Below are 18,479 nucleotides of genomic sequence, written 5' to 3'. Positions count from 1 at the left end.
ACTAACAATATAAAATTCACAACACCCAGCAGCCAATAACAAATTATGAGTTGTGAATAGAAGTAAGGATATACAACTCTAACTGAGGAGAAAATCAATCAGTAGCAACAGAGTAAGAAATAACACATGATAAAATAATCAAGGCCATTTAAAACTGCAAATATATTGGGGCGCCTGGGTGGCTCAGTTGGTTGGGCGTCCGACTTCAGCTCAGGTCACGATCTCGCGGTCCGTGAGTTCGAGCCCCGCGTCGGGCTCTGGGCTGATGGCTCACAGCCTGGAGCCGGTTTCTGATTCTGTGTCTCCCTCTCTCTCTGCCCCTCCCCCATTCATGCTCTGTCTCTCTCTGTATCAAAAATAAATAAACGTTAAAAAAATTAAAAAAAAATAAATAAAACTGCAAATATACACCATATGTTCAAGAAGAGAAAGAAAAACATAAACATGATGAGAACAAAAGAGAACTTACTTAAAAATTTCCAAACTAAAATCCTAAATATAAAAAATATCTGAAATGAGAAAACCAACCAACCAAACAACAAACAAGAAAACACTAAATGGGATTAAGAAGAGAATAGATACCACATAAGGAATGATAAATAACATAATGGATACTTTAAGGCATAGCAAAACAAAAACAAAAACAACCCCCAAAACCCAAAAAACAACAGCAACAAAAAAACTATGAAAGAAGAAACCCAGTGAATAAAGACCAGAAAATAATAAACAGAATTAGTTATCTGTGACCTGTGTGATGATATCAAGTAGTTTAACACAGGTACAATAAAAATTTCAGAAGAAAAAAAGAAAGATAAAAACATTTGAAGAAATAATGGGCAAATGTTCAAATTTTGATAATGTGTACAAACCCTTAGATCCAAAAAGCTAAATGAATTAAGGAGCAGAAAGATGAAGAAATCCACACCAAGGTACACTGTAATCACACTGCTAAAAACTGCTGATAATATCAACAGAAAATCTTTTTTAAAAAATATAATTAACATAGTTTTATATTAGTTTCACGTGTACAATATAATCATTCACCAATTCTATATGTTACTCAGTGCTCAACAAGATAAATTTACTTTGCATCCCCTTTATCAATTTCATCATTCCCCCCACCGACTTCCCCTCTGGCAACTACCAGTTTGTTCTTTGTATTTAAGAGTCTGCTCTTTTTGTTTGGCCCTTTTTTGGTTCGTTTGTTCATTTGTTTTGTTTCTTAAATTCCAAAAGGAATGAAATCATATGGTATTTGTCTTTCTCTGACTGACTTATTTCACTTAATATGCCCTCTAGGTCCATCCATGTTATTGCAAATGGCCAGATCTCATTCCATGAAAAGAAAATCTTAAGTAGACTGGGAAAGGTACAATACGTATAGAGGAACAAAAATAAAGATGAATGCCTACTTCTTGCCAGAAATTATATAGCCAGAAAACAATGAAGTGACAATTTTAAAGTACTGAAGGAAAAAAGTCAACCTTTAATTCTATATTTAGCAAATACAACACATTTTCAGTTAAAGCTGAATTTATTACCAACTGACATATATTACAGGAGAAGTTAAAAGAAATGCTCAGACTGAAGAAAATTGCTATCAGGTAGAAATCTGGATTCATACACAGAAATGCAGAGCACCATAACCTGGAAACATGATGATATATAAAATATACTTTTCTTATTTTCAGAATGCTTTTTTAAAAAAATGGTAAATTATCTTTTAAAATAACACACTGTAAGGTTTATAAAAATGTTATATATATGTATGTATATGTAAAATGTACAATGACAATAGCATAAAAAGTAGCAGGTAAAAAATGGAAAATTACAAAATTATCATAAATGAAGTGAAAAAATTATTTGAAGTAGATTGTGGTAAGTTACCGATGTATGCTGTAAGTGCTAAAGCAACCACATATCCACAGAAGAGAGGCACAGCTAATAAACCACTAATCTAGATGTAATAAATCATTCAAAATATACAATTAATCCAAAAAAGCAGCAAAAGCAGAAAAATGAAAAAAAAATTGCAAAAATAGCTAGCAAATAGCCATATGGTACATTTAATGTTAGACATAAATGGTCTAATCATTACAATTAAAGGCAGAGATTAACAGATATGATATAAGCCAGACCCAAATATATGATGTATACAAGAAATTCACATTAAAGACACATATAAATTATAAGTAAAAGGAACAAATTAAGTAAAAGGAACAAAGCAAAATAAACTATAAGTAAAAGAAACAAAAAAAAATACCATGCAAACATAATAAAAAGAAAGTCTTGTTCACAGAAACTTGGCAGGTAAGAAGGGAGTGGCAGGATATATTCAACATGCTGAATTGGAAAAATATGCATAAGAATTCTTTATCCAGCAAGACTGTCATTCAAAATAGAAGGAAAGATAAAGAGTTTCCCAGACAAACAAAAACTAAAGGAGTTTATGACCACTAAACCAGCCTTGCAAGAAATTTTAAGGGGGACTCTGAGTGGAGAAAAAAACAAAATAAAACATAACAGACCAAAAGCAACGAAGACTAGAAAGGACCAAGAACATCACCAGAAAGACCAACTGTACAGACAGCACAATGGCACTAAATTCCTATCTTTCAATAATCACTCCAAAGGTAAATGGACTAAATGCTCCAATCAAAAGACATAGGGTATCATAATGGATAAGAAAATAAGACCCATCTATACATTGCCTACAAGAGACTCATTTTAGATATAAAGACACCTGCAGATTGAAAGGGGATGGAGAAGCATCTATCTTGCTAATGGATGTCAAAAGAAAGCCAGAGTAGCCATACTTACATCAGACAAAATAGATATTAAAACAGACTGTAACGAGAGATGAAGAAGGGCATTATATCATAATTAAGGGGTTTATGTACCGAGATCTAACAACTATAAATATTTATGCCCCCAACTTGAAAGCACCCAAATATATAAATGAATTTGTGGTATTATTATTACAAATGAGTTTATGTTTATGGTTAACATAATGAAACTCATTTGTAATAATAATAGCATTCAACACCCCCCCTGTAGCAATAGACAGATCATCTAAGCAGAAAATTAATAAGGAAACAATGGCATTGAATGACACACTGGACCAGCCTTAACAGATATATTCAAAATATACCATCCTAAAGCAGCAGGATACACATTCTTCTTGAGTGCACATGGAACATTCTCCAGAATAGATCACATACTGGGTCACAAATCAGCCCTCAACAAGTACAAAAAGAATAATATACACCATGCATATTTTCAGACCACACCACTATGAAACTTAAAGTCAACAATAAGAAAAAATTTGGAAAGACCACTAATTCTTGGAGATTAAAGAATATCATTAAAGAATGAATGGGTTAACAAAGAAATTAAAGAGGAAATTAAAAACTACATGGAAGCCAGTAAAAATGAAAACACAACAGTCCAAAACCTCAGGGGTGCAACAAAGGTGGTCATAAGACAGAAATATATAGCAATCCAGGCCTTCCTAAAGAAGGAAGAAATGGCTCAAATACAACCTATCCTTACACCTAAAGGACCTGGAAAAAGAACAGCAAATAAAGCCCCAAAACAGCAGAAGACGGGAAATAATAAAGATTAGAGCAGAAATCAATGATACTGGGAAAAAAACAAAACAAAACAAAACAGTACAATAGGTCAACAAAACTAGGAGCAGATGCTTTGAAAGAATTAACAAAATTGATAACCCCTAACCAGATTTATCAAAAAGAAAAAGGAAAGGACCCAAGTAAATAAAATCATGAATGAAAGAGAAGAGATAACAACCAACACCACAGAAAAACAAACAATAAGAGAGTATTATAAACAATTATATGCCAACAAATTGGGCAATGTGGAAGAAATGGACAAATTCCTAGAAACATACAAACTACTAAAACTGAAACAGGAAGAAATTAAAAATTTGAACAGACCTAGGGTGCCTGGGTGACTCAGTTTGTTGACTGTCTAACTTCAGCTCAGGTCATGATCTCATCATTCATGAGTTCAAGCCACACATCAGGCTTGCTGCGGTCAACCTGTCAACACAGAGCCCGCTTCAGATCCTCTGTCCCCCTCTCTCGCTGCCCGTCCCCTGCTTACATTCTCTCTCTCAAAAACTAAATAAAAAACATTAAAAAAAAAAAAAAAAGAAAATTTGAATAGACCTATAACCATTGAAGAAATTGAATCAGTAATAAAAAATCTCCAAACAAGAGTCCAGGGCCAGATGGCTTTCCAGGGGCATTCTACCAAACATTTATATTTTTTATTTATTTTTAAAAGTTTATTTTTTGAGAGAGAGAGAGAGCGCGCGCACAAGCAGAGGAAGAGGAAGGAGAGGAGGGGGAGCAGGAAGGGGATGAGAAGAGAGAGAGAGAGACAGAGAGAGAATCCCAAGCAGGATCCGCACTGTCAGTGACAGCCCAACATGGGGCTCAAACCCACAAACTGTGAGATCATGACCTGAATCGAAATCAAGAATCCGAGGCTTGACTGACTGAGCAACCCAGGCATCCCTCTACCAAACATTTAAAGAGAGTTAACACCTATTCTTTTGAAGCTGTTACAAAAAAAAAAAAAAAAAAAATAGAAATGGAAGGAAAACTTCCAGACTCATGAGGCCAGCATCACCTTGAGGCCAGCATCACCTTGATTCCAAAACCAGACAAAAACTCCACTAAGAAGGAGAGTTACAGGTCAATATTCCTGATGAACATGGATGGAAAAGTTCTTAACAAGATATTAGAAAATTGAATCCAACAGTACATGAAAAGAATTATTCACGATGATCAAGTCGGATTTATTCCTGGGCTGCAGTGTTGGTTCAATATCTACAAATCAATCAACATGATATATCACACTAATGAAAGAAAGGATAAGAACCACACAATCCTCTCAACAGATCCAGAAAAAGCATCTAATAAAATACAACATCCATTCTTGATAGAAACCCTCAACAACGCAGGGATAGATGGAACATACCTCAATATCATAAAGGCCATATATGAAATACAGCTAATATCTTCCTTAATGGGGAAAAACAGAGAGCCTTTCTTTTTCCTTTCTTTTCTTTCTTTTTTCCCTATACTCAGGAAAAGGACAAAGATGTCCACTCTCACCATTACTATTTAACATAGTATTGGAAGTCTTAGACTCCCTCAGCAAACAAGAAGAAATAAAAGGCATCCAAACTGACAAGGAAGAAGTCAAACTTTCGCTATTTGCAGACAACATGATACTCTATGTAGGAAACCAGAAACACTCTATCAAAAAATTGCAGAATACATGAATTCAGCAAAGTGACAAGATATAAAATCAGTGTACAGAAATTGATTGCATTTCTATACACCATTAATGAAGCAGCAGAAAAAGAAATCAAGGAATTGATCCCATTTGCAATTGCACAAAAAACAGACACCTAGGAATAAATCTAACCAAAGAGATAAAAGATCTGTACTCTAATCTATAGAACACTTATGACAGAAACTGAAGGGGACACAAAGAAATGGAAAAGCATTCCATTGGATGGATTGGAAGAACACTGTTAAAATGTCTATACTACCCAAAGCAATTGATACATGTAATGCTATCACTATCAAAATACCACCAGCATTTCTTACAGAACTAGAACAATTCTAAAATCTGTAACAATTCTGGCTTTCAAGCTATATTATAAAGGCATAATCATCAAGACAGTATTGTATTGGCACAAAAACAGACACAGAAAACCCAGAAACGGACCCACAACTATATGGTCAACTAATCTTTAACACAGCAGCAAAGAACATCCAATGGAAAAAAGACAGTCTCTTCAACAAGTCACATTGGGATAACTAGATAGCATCATGCAGAAGCTTGAAACTGGACCGCTTCTTTATACCATACACTAAAATAAATTCAAAATGGATTAAAGACCTAAATGTGAGACAGAAAACCATCAAAATCTTATAGGAGAACACAGGCAGCAATCGCTTTGACCTCCATTGGAACAACTTCTTACTAGACATGTCTCTCCAGAGGCAAGGGAAACAAAAGCAAAACTGAACTATTGGGACTTCCTCAAGTTAAAGAGCTTCTGCACAGTGAAGGAAACAATCAACCAGACTAAAAGGCAACCTACAGAATGGGAGAAGATATTTGCACATGACAAATTTGATAAAGGGTTAGTATTCAAAATCTGTAAAGAGCTTATCAAACTCAACACCCAAAGAACAAATAACCCAGTGAAGAAATGGGCAGAAGACATGAATAGACATTTTTCCAAAAAAGACATCCAGATTTTTAACAGACACATGAAAACATGCTCAACATCACTCATCATCAGACAAATACAAATCAAAACCAAGATGAGACACCATGTCACACCTGTCAGAATGGCTAAAATTAACTACATAAGAAACAACAGGTGTTGGTGAGGATGTGGAGAAAAGGCAACCCTCTTGCACTGTTGGCGGGAATGCAAACTCAGAGTGCAGCCACACTGAACAGGAGAGTTTTCTCAAAAAACAGAAAACAGAACTACCCTACAACCCAGCAATTACACTACTAGGTATTTACCCAGGGATACAAAAATACAGATTCAAGAGGGTACATGCACCCCAATGTTTATAGCAGCATTATCAACAATAGCCAAAACATGGAAAGGGCCCAAAGGCCCAGTGATTGATGAATGGATAAAGAAGATGTGGTATATATACAATGGAGTATTACTCAGCCATCAAAAAAGAAAAAGAAATCTTGCCATTTGCAATGACATGAATGGAGCTAGAGTGCATTATACTAAGTGAAATAAGTTGGAGAATTATGATTTTACTCATGTGAAATTTAAAAAACAAAACAGATCAACATATAGAAGTAGGGAAAAGAGAGGGAAATAAACCATAAGAGACTCTTAATGATAAAGAATTAACTGAGGGTTGATAGAAGAAGGTGGATAGGTAACGGACTAGCTGGGAAATGGGTATTTGTTTTTACTTATTTATTTTGAAAGAGAGAAAGAGCGAGAGAGAGCAAGCATGTGTGTACATAGTGGAGGGGTAGAGAGGGAGAGAGACAGAATACCAAGCAGGGTCCATGCTCAGTGCAGAGCCTCCTGTGGGACTTGCTCTCACAACAGTGAGATCATCACCTGAGCCAAAATCAGGGGCTGGACGCTTAACCAACTGAGCTACCCAAGTACCCCTGGGTGAGGGGTATTAAGGAGGGGTCTAGTTATGATGAGCACTGGGTGTCGTATGTGATGAATCACTGAATTCTACTCCTGAAACCAATATTGCACTGTATATTAACCATCTAGAATTTAAATAAAAATTGGGAAAACAAAAAAAGTGTGATATTTATTTTCCATTTATTTGTGACTTTCATTTTCCATGGTCATTGATTCTGTATTTTCATTAATTGTGATTAGAACAGATACTGCATACGATTTCAATCTTTAAAATGTATCAAGACTTGGGGTGCCTGGGTGGCTCAGTCAGTTGTGCATCCAAGTCTTGATTTCAGCTCATGTCATGATCCCAGAGTCATGGGATCGAGCCCTGTGTTGGGCTCCATGCTGAGCATGGAACCTGCTTGAAATTCTCTCCCTCTCCCTCTGATCTTCTCCCCTACTCTTTCTAAAATAAAAATAAAATAAATTGTATTAAGACTTTTTATTTTTGGTCTATTCTGAAGAATGAACTATGTACATATGAGAAATACATAGTGTATTACATTTGACTGGAATCTTCTTTTTTTAATTAAATTATTTTACTTTTTTTAAATTTGAGAGTGTGTGCATGTACCAATGGGGGAAGGGAGGGGCAAAGAAAGAGGGAGAGAGCAAATACCAAGCAGGCTCCACTTTAGTGCAGAGCCTGACATGGGGCTTGATCTCATGATCATGAGATCATGACCTGAGTCATGACAAGAGTCAGATGCTTAACCAACTGAGCCACCCAGGAGTCCCTTGACTGGAATCTTCTATATGTTTGTACAGTTCAATTGGTTTCTTGTGTTGTTCAAGTCCTGTTTTTCTTTGGTTGCTCAGTCCAATATTGAAAGTGGAGTATTAAAGTGTTTATTTCTGTACAACTCTGTATTTCTGCTTTCAATTCTGTTCACGTTTACTTATATATTTGGGGTCTCTGATGTTTGGTGCATATATGTAACAGCTGTTATGTCTTCTTGGTGAACTGACCCTTTTATCAACATATAATGTTCTTCTTTGTCTCATAACAGTTTCTGACTTAAAGTCTATTTTGTCTGATATTAGTACAGCCTCTACTCTCTTTTGGTTACTATTTGGATAGTATATCTTTTTCCATCTTTCATTTTCAACTTGTGTCTTTAGGTCTAAATTGTCTCCTATAGACAGCACAGTTTTCTCATTTTTAAAAAATTCATTCTCCCAATCTCTTACTTTTTAAATACTTTCATTTAAAGTATTTACTGACAAAGAATGATTTAATTGAGCCATTTTGCTATTGGCTTCTATAAGTATCATAGCTATTTTGCCCTCATTTTCTCCATTACTGTCACCATAGGTTGATTTTTTTGTTTTGGTGCTGATACATTTTGATTCTCTTCTCATTTCTATTTGTGTATATTCTGTAGATATTTTCTTTGTGGTTATCAAAGAGGTTAAATATAACATAAGATTGCAACAATCTAATTTAAATTTATATCAACTTAACTACAGTCACATTAAAAAACCTCTACAGTTCAATCCTACCTTTAGGTTACTGATGTTACAAATCACATCTGTATTTATCATAAATCCAAATAACATAAATTTATAATTATTATGCTTGTGTCTATTAAACTTGGTAAAAAGTCAAAAGTAGAGCTATAAACCAAACTTAAGATAATACAGGTTTATATCTTTGTCCATATATTTTGTTTACTGGAGATCTTTACATCTTCATATGACTTAAAGTAACTAGCTAGCATCTTTTCAATTCAACCTTAAGTACTCCCTTTAGCATTTCTCATAGGGTAGCTCCAGTAGTAATGAACACCCTCAGATTTTGCTTATCTGGGAATGTCTTAATCTCTTCCTAGTTTTATGGATACAAAACTGTCACTTAACAGTTTATTTCTTTTAGCACTTTACATACACCATCCTACTGCCTTTTCTTCTCCAATGTTTCTGGGAAGAAATTAGCTAATACTGTGTTGAAGATTCCTTGTAGTGATGAGTCACTTCTCTCACTGCTTTCAAGATTGTCTTTTCACAGATTATGTGCCTCAGTTTGGGTCTCTTTGGAATTATCCTCCCTGGAATTCATTGAGGTTGTTGGATTTGTAGATACAGGTCTGTAATAAAATCTAGAAGAGTTTTTGGCCATTATTTCCTTAAATAACTTCCTTTTTCTCATCTCCTTTTGGGATTCCCATTATACATTTGTTATTTTTTTAATTTTTAAAAAATGTTTATTTCTGAGAGAGAGGGGGAGAGACAGAGTGTGAGCGGCAGAGGGCAGAGAGAAAGGGAGACACAGAATCTGAAGCAGGCTTTAGACTCCGAGCTGTCAGCACAGAGCCTGATGTGGGGCTCGAATTCATGGATTGCAAGATCACGACCTGAGCTGAAGTTGGACGCTTAACTGACTGAGCCACCCAGGTGCCCCAATTTTTGTTATTTTTCTTTATTGAGTGTCCCACAAGTCCCTTAGTCTCTGCTCATGTTTTTTTCATTCTTTTTCCTTTGTGCTTCTCAGATTCAGTAATTTCAATTGTCCTATATTCAAGTTCACTAATTCTTCTTTCTTCCTGCTGATATCTGCTGTTGAAGTTCTCTAGTCAGTTTTTCATTTCAGATATTATACTTTTAAACTGCAGAATTTGTTTGGTTCCTTCTTATTATTTCCATTTCTTTGTTGGTATTCTAATTTTATTCAAATATTGTTTTCCTGATGTCCTTTAGTTCTTTTTCCATGTTTTCACTTAGCTCTTTGGTCATATTTAAGATAATTATTTTAAAGCATGTGTCCGGTAAGTCTACAATCTCGGATTCTTCAGACACAGTTTCTGTAGGTGCATTCTGTTCCTTTAAATGAAGTCATGGTTTTCTTGTTTCTTCATATTTTTTTCTTCATTCTTTTTTTGCTAAAAACTGGGCATTTAATTCTTAATGTGGTAACTCTGTAAATCAGATTCTCCCCCTTTGTCAGGGCTTGCTATTTTTTTAAGTTATTGGAGGATAGAGCAGTCTGTTTGAGACTTTTCCAAATTATTTTTGTGATGTTAACTGCTTGTAGTACACGATTACTGAAGGCCGTTCCTTTAGTTATACTCAGACTAATATGTTTTTACACAGATTTTCTTGAATGTTAGGAACAAAAACAAACAAAAAAACTAAAAAACAACGCAAAAAAAAGAGAAAAGTTGCCTCTCTAGTCTTTGAAAATTGGCTCTATTCTGGGGTACTCCCGTACTGCTTATTTAGGTTTTCTATGAGCCTAGAAATCAGCCCTAGGAGAAAGCTTAAGATCTTAGATCTTTTCTGAGTATGTGTCTTGCTTAAGCATGCATATGGCTTTCTAAATTTCCCCATGTTCTCAGCTACTTTTGCATATCCTAATTTTTTTTATATATGAAATTTATTGTCAAATTGGTTTCCATACAACAACCAGTGCTCATCCCAAAAGATGCCCTCTTCAATACCCATCACCTACTCTCCCCTCCCTCCCACCCCCCATCAACCCTCAGTTTGTTCTCAGTTTTTAAGAGTCTCTTATGCTTTGGCTCTCTTCCAATCTAACCTCTTTTTTTTTTTTTCCTTCCCCTCCCGCATGAGTTTTTGTTAAGTTTCTCAGGATCCACATAAGAGTGAAAACATGGTATCTGTCTTTCTCTGTATGGCTTATTTCACTTAGCATCACACTCTCCAGTTCCATCCATTTTGCTACAAAGGGCCATATTTCATTCATTCTCATTGCCACGTAGTACTCCATTGTGTATATAAACCACCATTTCTTTATCCATTCATCAGTTGATGGACATTTAGGCTCTTTCCATAATTTGGCTATTGTGGAGAGTGCTGCTATAAACATTGGGGTACAAGTGTCCCTATGCATCAGTACTCCTGTATCCCTTGGCTAAATTCCTAGCAGTGCTGTTGATGGGTCATAGGGTAGGTCTATTTTTAATTTTTTGGGGAACCTCCACACTGTTTTCCAGAGTGGCTGCACCAATTTGCATTCCCACCAACAGTGCAAGAGAGCTGTTTCTCCACATCCTCTCCAGCATCTATAGTCTCCTGATTTGTTCATTTTGGCCACTCTGACTGGCGTGAGGTGATATCTGGGTGTGGTTTTGATTTGTATTTCCCTTATGAGGAGTGACGTTGAGCATCTTTTTTCATGTGCCTGTTGGCCATCCGGATGTCTTCTTTAGAGAAGTGTCTATTCATGTTTTCTGCCCATTTCTTCACTGGGTTATTTGTTTTTCAGGTGTGGAGTTTGGTGAGCTCTTTATAGATTTTGGATACTAGCCCTTTGTCCGATATGTCAGTTGCAAATATCTTTTCCCATTCTGTTGGTTGCCTTTTAGTTTTGTTGGTTGTTTCCTTTGCTGTGCAGAAGCTTTTTATCTTCATGAGATCCCAATGGTTCATTTTTGTTTTTAATTCCATTGCCTTTGGGGATGTGTCAAGTAAGAGATTGCTATGGCTGAGGTCAGAGAGGTCTTTTCCTGCTTTCTCCTCTAAGGTTTTGATGGTTTCCTGTCTCACATTCAGGTCCTTTATCCATTTTGGGTTTATTTTTGTGAATGGTGTAAGAAAGTGGTCTAGTTTCAACCTTCTGCATGTTGCTGTCCAGTTCTCCCAGCACCATTTGTTAAAGAGACTGTCTTTTTTCCATTGGATGTTCTTTCCTGCTTTGTCAAAGATGAGTTGGCCATACTTTTGTGGGTCTAGTTCTGGGGTTTCTATTCTATTCCATTGGTCTATGCGTCTGTTTTTGTGCCAATACCATGCTGTCTTGATGATGACAGCTTTGTAGTAGAGGCTAAAGTCTGGGATTGTGATGTCTCCTGCTTTGGTCTTCTTCAAAATTACTTTGGCTATTCGGGGCCTTTTGTGGTTCCATACAAATTTTAGGATTGCTTGTTCTACCTTCGAGAAGAATGCTGGTGCAATTTTGATTGGGATTGCATTGAATGTGTAGATAGCTTTGGGTAGTATTGACATTTTGACAATATTTATTCTTCCAATCCATGAGCACAGAATGTTTTTCCATTTCTTTATACCTTCTTCAGTTTCCTTCATAAGCTTTCTATAGTTTTCAGCATACAGATCTTTTACATCTTTGGTTAGATTTTTTCCTAGGTATTTTATGCTTCTTGATGCAATTGTGAATGGGATCAGTTTCTTTATTTGTCTTCCTGTTGCTTCATTGTTACTGTATAAGAATGCAACTGCTTTCTGTACATTGATTTTGTATCCTGTGACTTTACTGAATTCATGTATCAGTTCTAGCAGACTTTTGGTGGAGTCTATCGGATTTTCCATGTATAATATCATGTCATCTGCAAAAAGTGAAAGCTTAACTTCATCTTTGCCAATTTTGACGCCTTTGATTTCCTTTTGTTGTCTGATGGCTGATGCTAGAACTTCCAACACTATGTTAAACAACAGCAGTGAGAGTGGACATCCCTGTCGTGTTCCTGATCTCAGGGAAAAAGCTCTCAGTTTTTCCCCATTGAGGATGATGTTAGCTGTGGGCTTTTCATAAATGGCTTTTATGATGTTTAAGTATGTTCCTTCTATCCTGAATTTCTCGAGGGTTTTTATTAAGAAAGGATGCTGAATTTTGTCAAATGCTTTTTCTGCACTGATTGACAGGATCATATGGTTCTTATCTTTTCTTTTATCAATGTGATGTATCACGTTGATTGTTTTGCGAATGTTGAACCAGCCCTGCATCCCAGGAATGAATCCCACTTGATCATGGTGAATAATTCTTTTTATATGCTGTTGAATTCGATGTGCTAGTATCTTATTGAGAATTTTTGCATCCATATTCATCAGGGATATTGGCCTGTAGTTCTCTTTTTTTACTGGGTCTCTGGTTTAGGAATCAAAGTAATGCTGGCTTCATAGAATGAGTCTGGAAATTTTCCTTCCCTTTCTATTTTTTGGAATAGCTTGAGAAGGATAGGTATTATCTCTGCTTTAAATGTCTGGTAGAATTCCCCTGGGAAGCCATCTGGTCCTGGACTCTTACTTGTTGGGAGATTTTTGATAACTGATTCAATTTCTTCGCTGGTTATGGGTCTGTTCAAGCTTTCTATTTCCTCCTGATTGAGTTTTGGAAGAGTGTGGGTGTTTAGGAATTTGTCCAGTTTCTTCCAGGTTGTCCAGTTTGTTGGCCTATAATTTTTCATAGTATTCCCTGATAATTGTTTGTACCTCTGAGGGATTGGTTGTAATAATTCCATTTTCATTCATGATTTTATCTATTGGGGTCATCTCCCTTTTCTTTTTGAGAAGCCTGGCTAGAGGTTTATCAATTTTGTTTATTTTTTCAAAAAACCAACTCTTGGTTTCATTGATCTGCTCTACAGGTTTTTTAGATTGTATATTGTTTATTTCTGCTCTGATCTTTATTATTTCTCTTCTTCTGCTGGGTTTGGGGTGTCTTTGCTGCTCTGCTTCTATTTCCTTTAGGTGTGCTGTTAGATTTTGTATTTGGGATTTTTCTTGTTTCTTGAGATAGGCGTGGATTGCAATGTATTTTCCTCTCAGGACTGCCTTTGCTGCATCCCAAAGCGTTTGGATTGTTGTATTTTCATTTTCGTTTGTTTCCATATATTTTTAAATTTCTTCTCTAATTGCCTGGTTGACCCATTCATTGTTTAGTAGGGTGTTCTTTAACCTGCATGCTTTTGGAGGTTTTCCAGACTTTTTCCTGTGGTTGATTTCAAGCTTCATAGCATTGTGGTCCGAAATTATGCATGGTATGATCTCAATTCTTGTATACTTATGAAGGGCTGTTTTGTGACCCAGTACGTGATCTATGTTGGAGAATGTTCCATGTGCACTCTAGAAAAAGTGTATTCTGTTGCTTTGGGATGCAGAGTTCTAAATATATCTGTCAAGTCCATCTGATCCAGTGTATCATTCAGGGCTCTTGTTTCTTTATTGACCATGTGTCTAGATGATCTATCCATTGTTGCTAGTGGGGTATTAAAGTCCCCTGCAATTACCACATTCTTATCAATAAGGTTGCTTATATTTGTGAGTAATTGTTTTATAAATTTGGGGGCTCCTGTATTCGGCACATAGACATTTATAATTGTTAGTTCTTCTTGATGGATAGACCCTGTAATTATTATATAATGCCCCTCTTCATCTCTTTTTACAGCCTTTAAAGTCTAGTTTGTCTGATGTAACTATGGCTACTCCAGCTTTCTTTTGACTTCCAGTAGCATGATAAATAGTTCTCCATCCCCTCACTTTCAATCTGAAAGTGTCCTCAGGTCTAAAATGAGTCTCTTGTAGTCAGCAAATAGATGGGTCTTGTGTTTTTTTTTTTTTTTTATCATTCTGATACCCTATGTCTTTTGGTTGAAGCATTTAGTCCATTTACATTCAGTGTTATTATTGAAAGATATGGGTTTAGAGTCATTGTGATGTCTGTAGTTTTCATGCTCGTAGCGATGTCTCTGGTACTTTGTCTCACAGGATCCCCCTTAGGATCTCTTGTAGGGTTGGTTTAGTGGTGATGAATTCCTTCAGTTTTTGTTTGTTTGGGAAGACCTTTATCTCTCCTTCTATTCTAAATGACAGACTTGCTGGATAGAGGATTCTCGGCTGCATATTTTTTCTGTTCATCACATTGAAGATTTCCTGCCATTCCTTTCTGGCCTGCCAAGTTTCAGTAGACAGATCCGTCACGAGTCTTATGGGTCTCCCTTTATATGTTAAAGCACGTTTGTCCCTTGCTGCTTCAGAATTCTCTCTTTATCCTTGTATTTTGCCAGTTGCACTATGAAATGTCGTGCAGAAGATCGATTCAAGTTACGTCTGAAGGGAGTTCTCTGTGCCTCTTGGATTTCAATGCCTTTTTCCTTCCCCAGATCAGGGAAGTTCTCAGCTATTATTTCTCAGCTCAGCTACACCTTCAGCACCTTTCCCTCTCTCTTCCTCCTCTGAATACCAATAATGCGTATATTATTTCTTTTTAGTGCATCACTTAGTTCTCTAATTTTCCCCTCATACTCCTGGATATTTTTAGCTCTCTTTTTCTCAGCTTCCTCTTTTTCCATAATATAATGTTCTAGTTCACCTATTCTCTCCTCCGCCTCTTCAATCCAAGCTGTGGTCGTTTCCATTTTATTGCATCTCGTTTATAGCGTTTTTCAACTCCTCCTGACTATTCCTTAGTCCCTTGATCTCTGTAGCAATAGATTCTCTGCTGTCCTCTATACTGTTTTCAAGCCCAGCGATTAATTTTAAGACTATTATTCTAAATTCACTTTCTGTTATATTATTTAAATCCTTTTTGATCAGTTCATTAGCTGTTGTTATTTCCTGGAGATTCTTTTGAGGGGAATTCTTCCGTTTGGTCATTTTTGATAGTCCCTGGAGTGGTGCGGAACTGTAGGGCACTTCCCCTGTGCTGTCTTGAATAACTTGCGTTGGTAGGCAGGGCCGCAGTCAGATCTGATGTCTGCCCCCAGCCCGCCGCTGGGGCCACAGTCTGACTGGTGTGTACCTTCTCTTCTCCTCTCCTAGGGGTGGGATTCACTGTGGGGTGGTGTGGCCCCTGTCTGGGGTACTTGCACACTGCCAGGCTTGTAGTGCTGGGGATCTGGTGTATTAGCCAGGGTGGATCTGCAAGGTGCACAGGGGCGGGAGGGGCAGGCTCAGCTCGCTTTTCCTTTGGAGATCCGCTTCTGGAGGCACCCTGCGGCACCAGAAGGGAGTCAGACCCGCCGGAGGGATGGATCCACAGAAGCACAGTGTTGGGTGTTTGCACGGTGCAAGCAAGTTCCCTGACAGGAACTGGTTCCCTTTGGGATTTTGGCTGGGGGATGTGCCAGGGACATGGCGCTGGTGAGCGCCTTTGTTCCCCGCCAAGCTGAGCTCTGTCGTCGGGGGCTTAACAACTCTCCCTCCCATTGTCCTCTAGCCCTCCCATTCTCCGAGCAGAGCTGTTAACTTATAACCTCCCAGATGTTAAGTCCCGCTTGCTGTCAGAACACACTCCGTCTGGCCCCTCAGCTTTTGCAAGCCAGACTTGGGGGCTCTGCTTTGCTTTGCCAGCGGGCTGCCCCTCTGCCCCAGCTCCCTTTTGCCAGTCCGTATAGTGCGCACCGCCTCTCCGCCCTTCCTACCCTCTTCCGTGGGCCTCTTGTCTATGCTTGGCTCCATAGAATCCGTTCTGCTAGTCTTCTGGCAGTTTTCTGGGTTATTTAGGCAGGTGTGGGTGGAATCTAAGTGATCCACAGGACGCGGTGAGCCCAGCGTCCTCCTACGCCACCATCTTCCTCCCTCCTCTTTTTCCTATAATATCTGCATGTCCTAATTTTTAAGAGTCTTGGCCCAGTTTTTCCTTTGGGGGGAGAAATATACTATTGTGTATTTTTACTCATAATCTGTTACCCCAGGCATGTGTGGACTTGTAGTCCACCTTCAGCCTTTTAAGAGCAAGACTCGGTTGCTTTTCCTGCCTGCATTCTTTATTATGTGAAATAGATAAGCACCTTGACTCAGTCCTCCAGGTATCCTCCATACAGGTCAGAGCAGCTAGCTAACAATTTAAAAATAAGGTGTGTTCTCCCTCTGGTCTGAGGGAGGACCTGTGAACTGGGCTGCTGCCTGACCACCACTACATTGGGGAGAGGTAGGATCAAGTAAAAACACTAAGACCTTCCTACCATTTTGAAGATGGCTTTTTCTTAATTGTGTGTTTGTTTGGTTACAGTAAACCTGTTGCCCAGAGGTTTCAAAAAGTTGGTTCAGATAGTTTTTGGTTGGGTTTTTGATGTTTCTATGGGGGAATGAGAGGCTATAATTTCCACCATTTTGCTGACATCACTCTTTCGTATGTAAAAACTCATCAACAATCCCAGCTCCTAAATTTTCTTTTTACCTTCTAGAAGCTTTTGTTTTGCATTTTACATTTAGGTCTATAACCCATTTTGAGTCAATTTTTGTGTAAGATATGGAGCCTGAATTTGAGTTCACTAAAATATATATATATATGTATATGGGCATCTAATTGTTCCAGCACTACTCAACAGAAGGCTGTCCTTTTGAAAAATTTTTAATTTATATTTATTTTTGAGAGAGAGAGAGAGAGAGAGAGAGAGAAGACAGAGAGAGACAGAGAATCCCAAGCAGGCTCCATGCTGTCAACACAGAGCCACATGTCTCACAAACTGTGAGATCATAACCTGAACTCATATCAAGAGTCAGACACTTAATCTACCTAGCCACCCAGGCACCCCAAAAAGTCTATCCTTTCTCCATTGAGTTGCCTTTGCACTTATCACTTTTGTCAAAATTCATTCGATTAGATTTGTGTGGATCTATCTGGTCTCTCCATCCTGTTCCATTGAATAATAAAAGTATTTTCTGCCAGTATCTCATTATCTTAATTACAACAGGCTTATACTAAGCCTTGAAATTGGGAAATATTATTCTTCCAACTTTGTTCTTTTTAGAGCTATTTTGGCTATGGCAGGTCCTTTATTTTCCATATAAAACTTAGAATCAGTTTGTTACTAAGAACTTCCTGGGATCATGATGGAGATTACCTTGAATCTTAGATGACTCGAGAAGTGGACATCTTAATCTGAATTGTTCAATCCATGAATACAAAACATCTCTCAATTATTTCAATGTTCTTTGATCTCTTTTATCAATGTCTTATGGTTTTCTGCATATACATCTTGTATTTTGCTAGATTTATCCCTAAGTACTTCCTTTATTTTTGTGCAATTGTTACTTAAAAAAAAAAAAAGTCAAGTTCCAACAGTTCATTTCTGATATACAGGAAAGCAATAACTTTTGTAAACTGGCCTACAATCCTGTAAAGTTACTAGATTTGCTTTTATTTCCAGAAACTTTTTTTGGGGGGAGGGGTTCTAGATAGAAAATCATATCATCTGAGGCTAAGATAGTTTTACTTCTTTCTATTCAATATGTAGGCTTTTCCTTTTTCTTCCAGTAAGACATTGAATCAGAGTAATGACAAATGAAAACTTACCTTATTCCCTAACTTAGAGGGAATGGGTTCTGTCTCCAACCAATAAATATGATTTTAGCTTTAGATTTTTCATGTCTATCTTTTATTAAGTTATCGTCTTTGTATTCCTAATTTTTACAGTGGTTACTTTTTCTTCATGGTCCATTTGAGCTACTATAACAAAAAATACCATAGACTGGTATTAAACAACATTTACTTCTCATAGTTCTGGAGGCTAGGAAGTTCAAGATCAAGAAGCTGGTAGACTCAGTG

At 37.2% G+C, this 18,479-nt stretch overlaps 1 protein-coding gene across 1 annotated transcript in view; it reads right to left on the bottom strand.

Annotated features, from left to right (window-relative positions):
• The window catches only part of ZNF782 (zinc finger protein 782), an 81,166-nt gene that overhangs the window by 16,525 nt on the left and 46,162 nt on the right, over positions 1 to 18,479 (bottom strand). The gene's annotated exons all lie outside the window — the stretch shown is intronic.

Source organism: Neofelis nebulosa, chromosome 12, assembly GCF_028018385.1.
Source record: "Neofelis nebulosa isolate mNeoNeb1 chromosome 12, mNeoNeb1.pri, whole genome shotgun sequence".
Lineage (NCBI taxonomy): Eukaryota > Metazoa > Chordata > Mammalia > Carnivora > Felidae > Neofelis > Neofelis nebulosa.
This window is presented reverse-complemented; position numbering and strand designations above follow the sequence as displayed.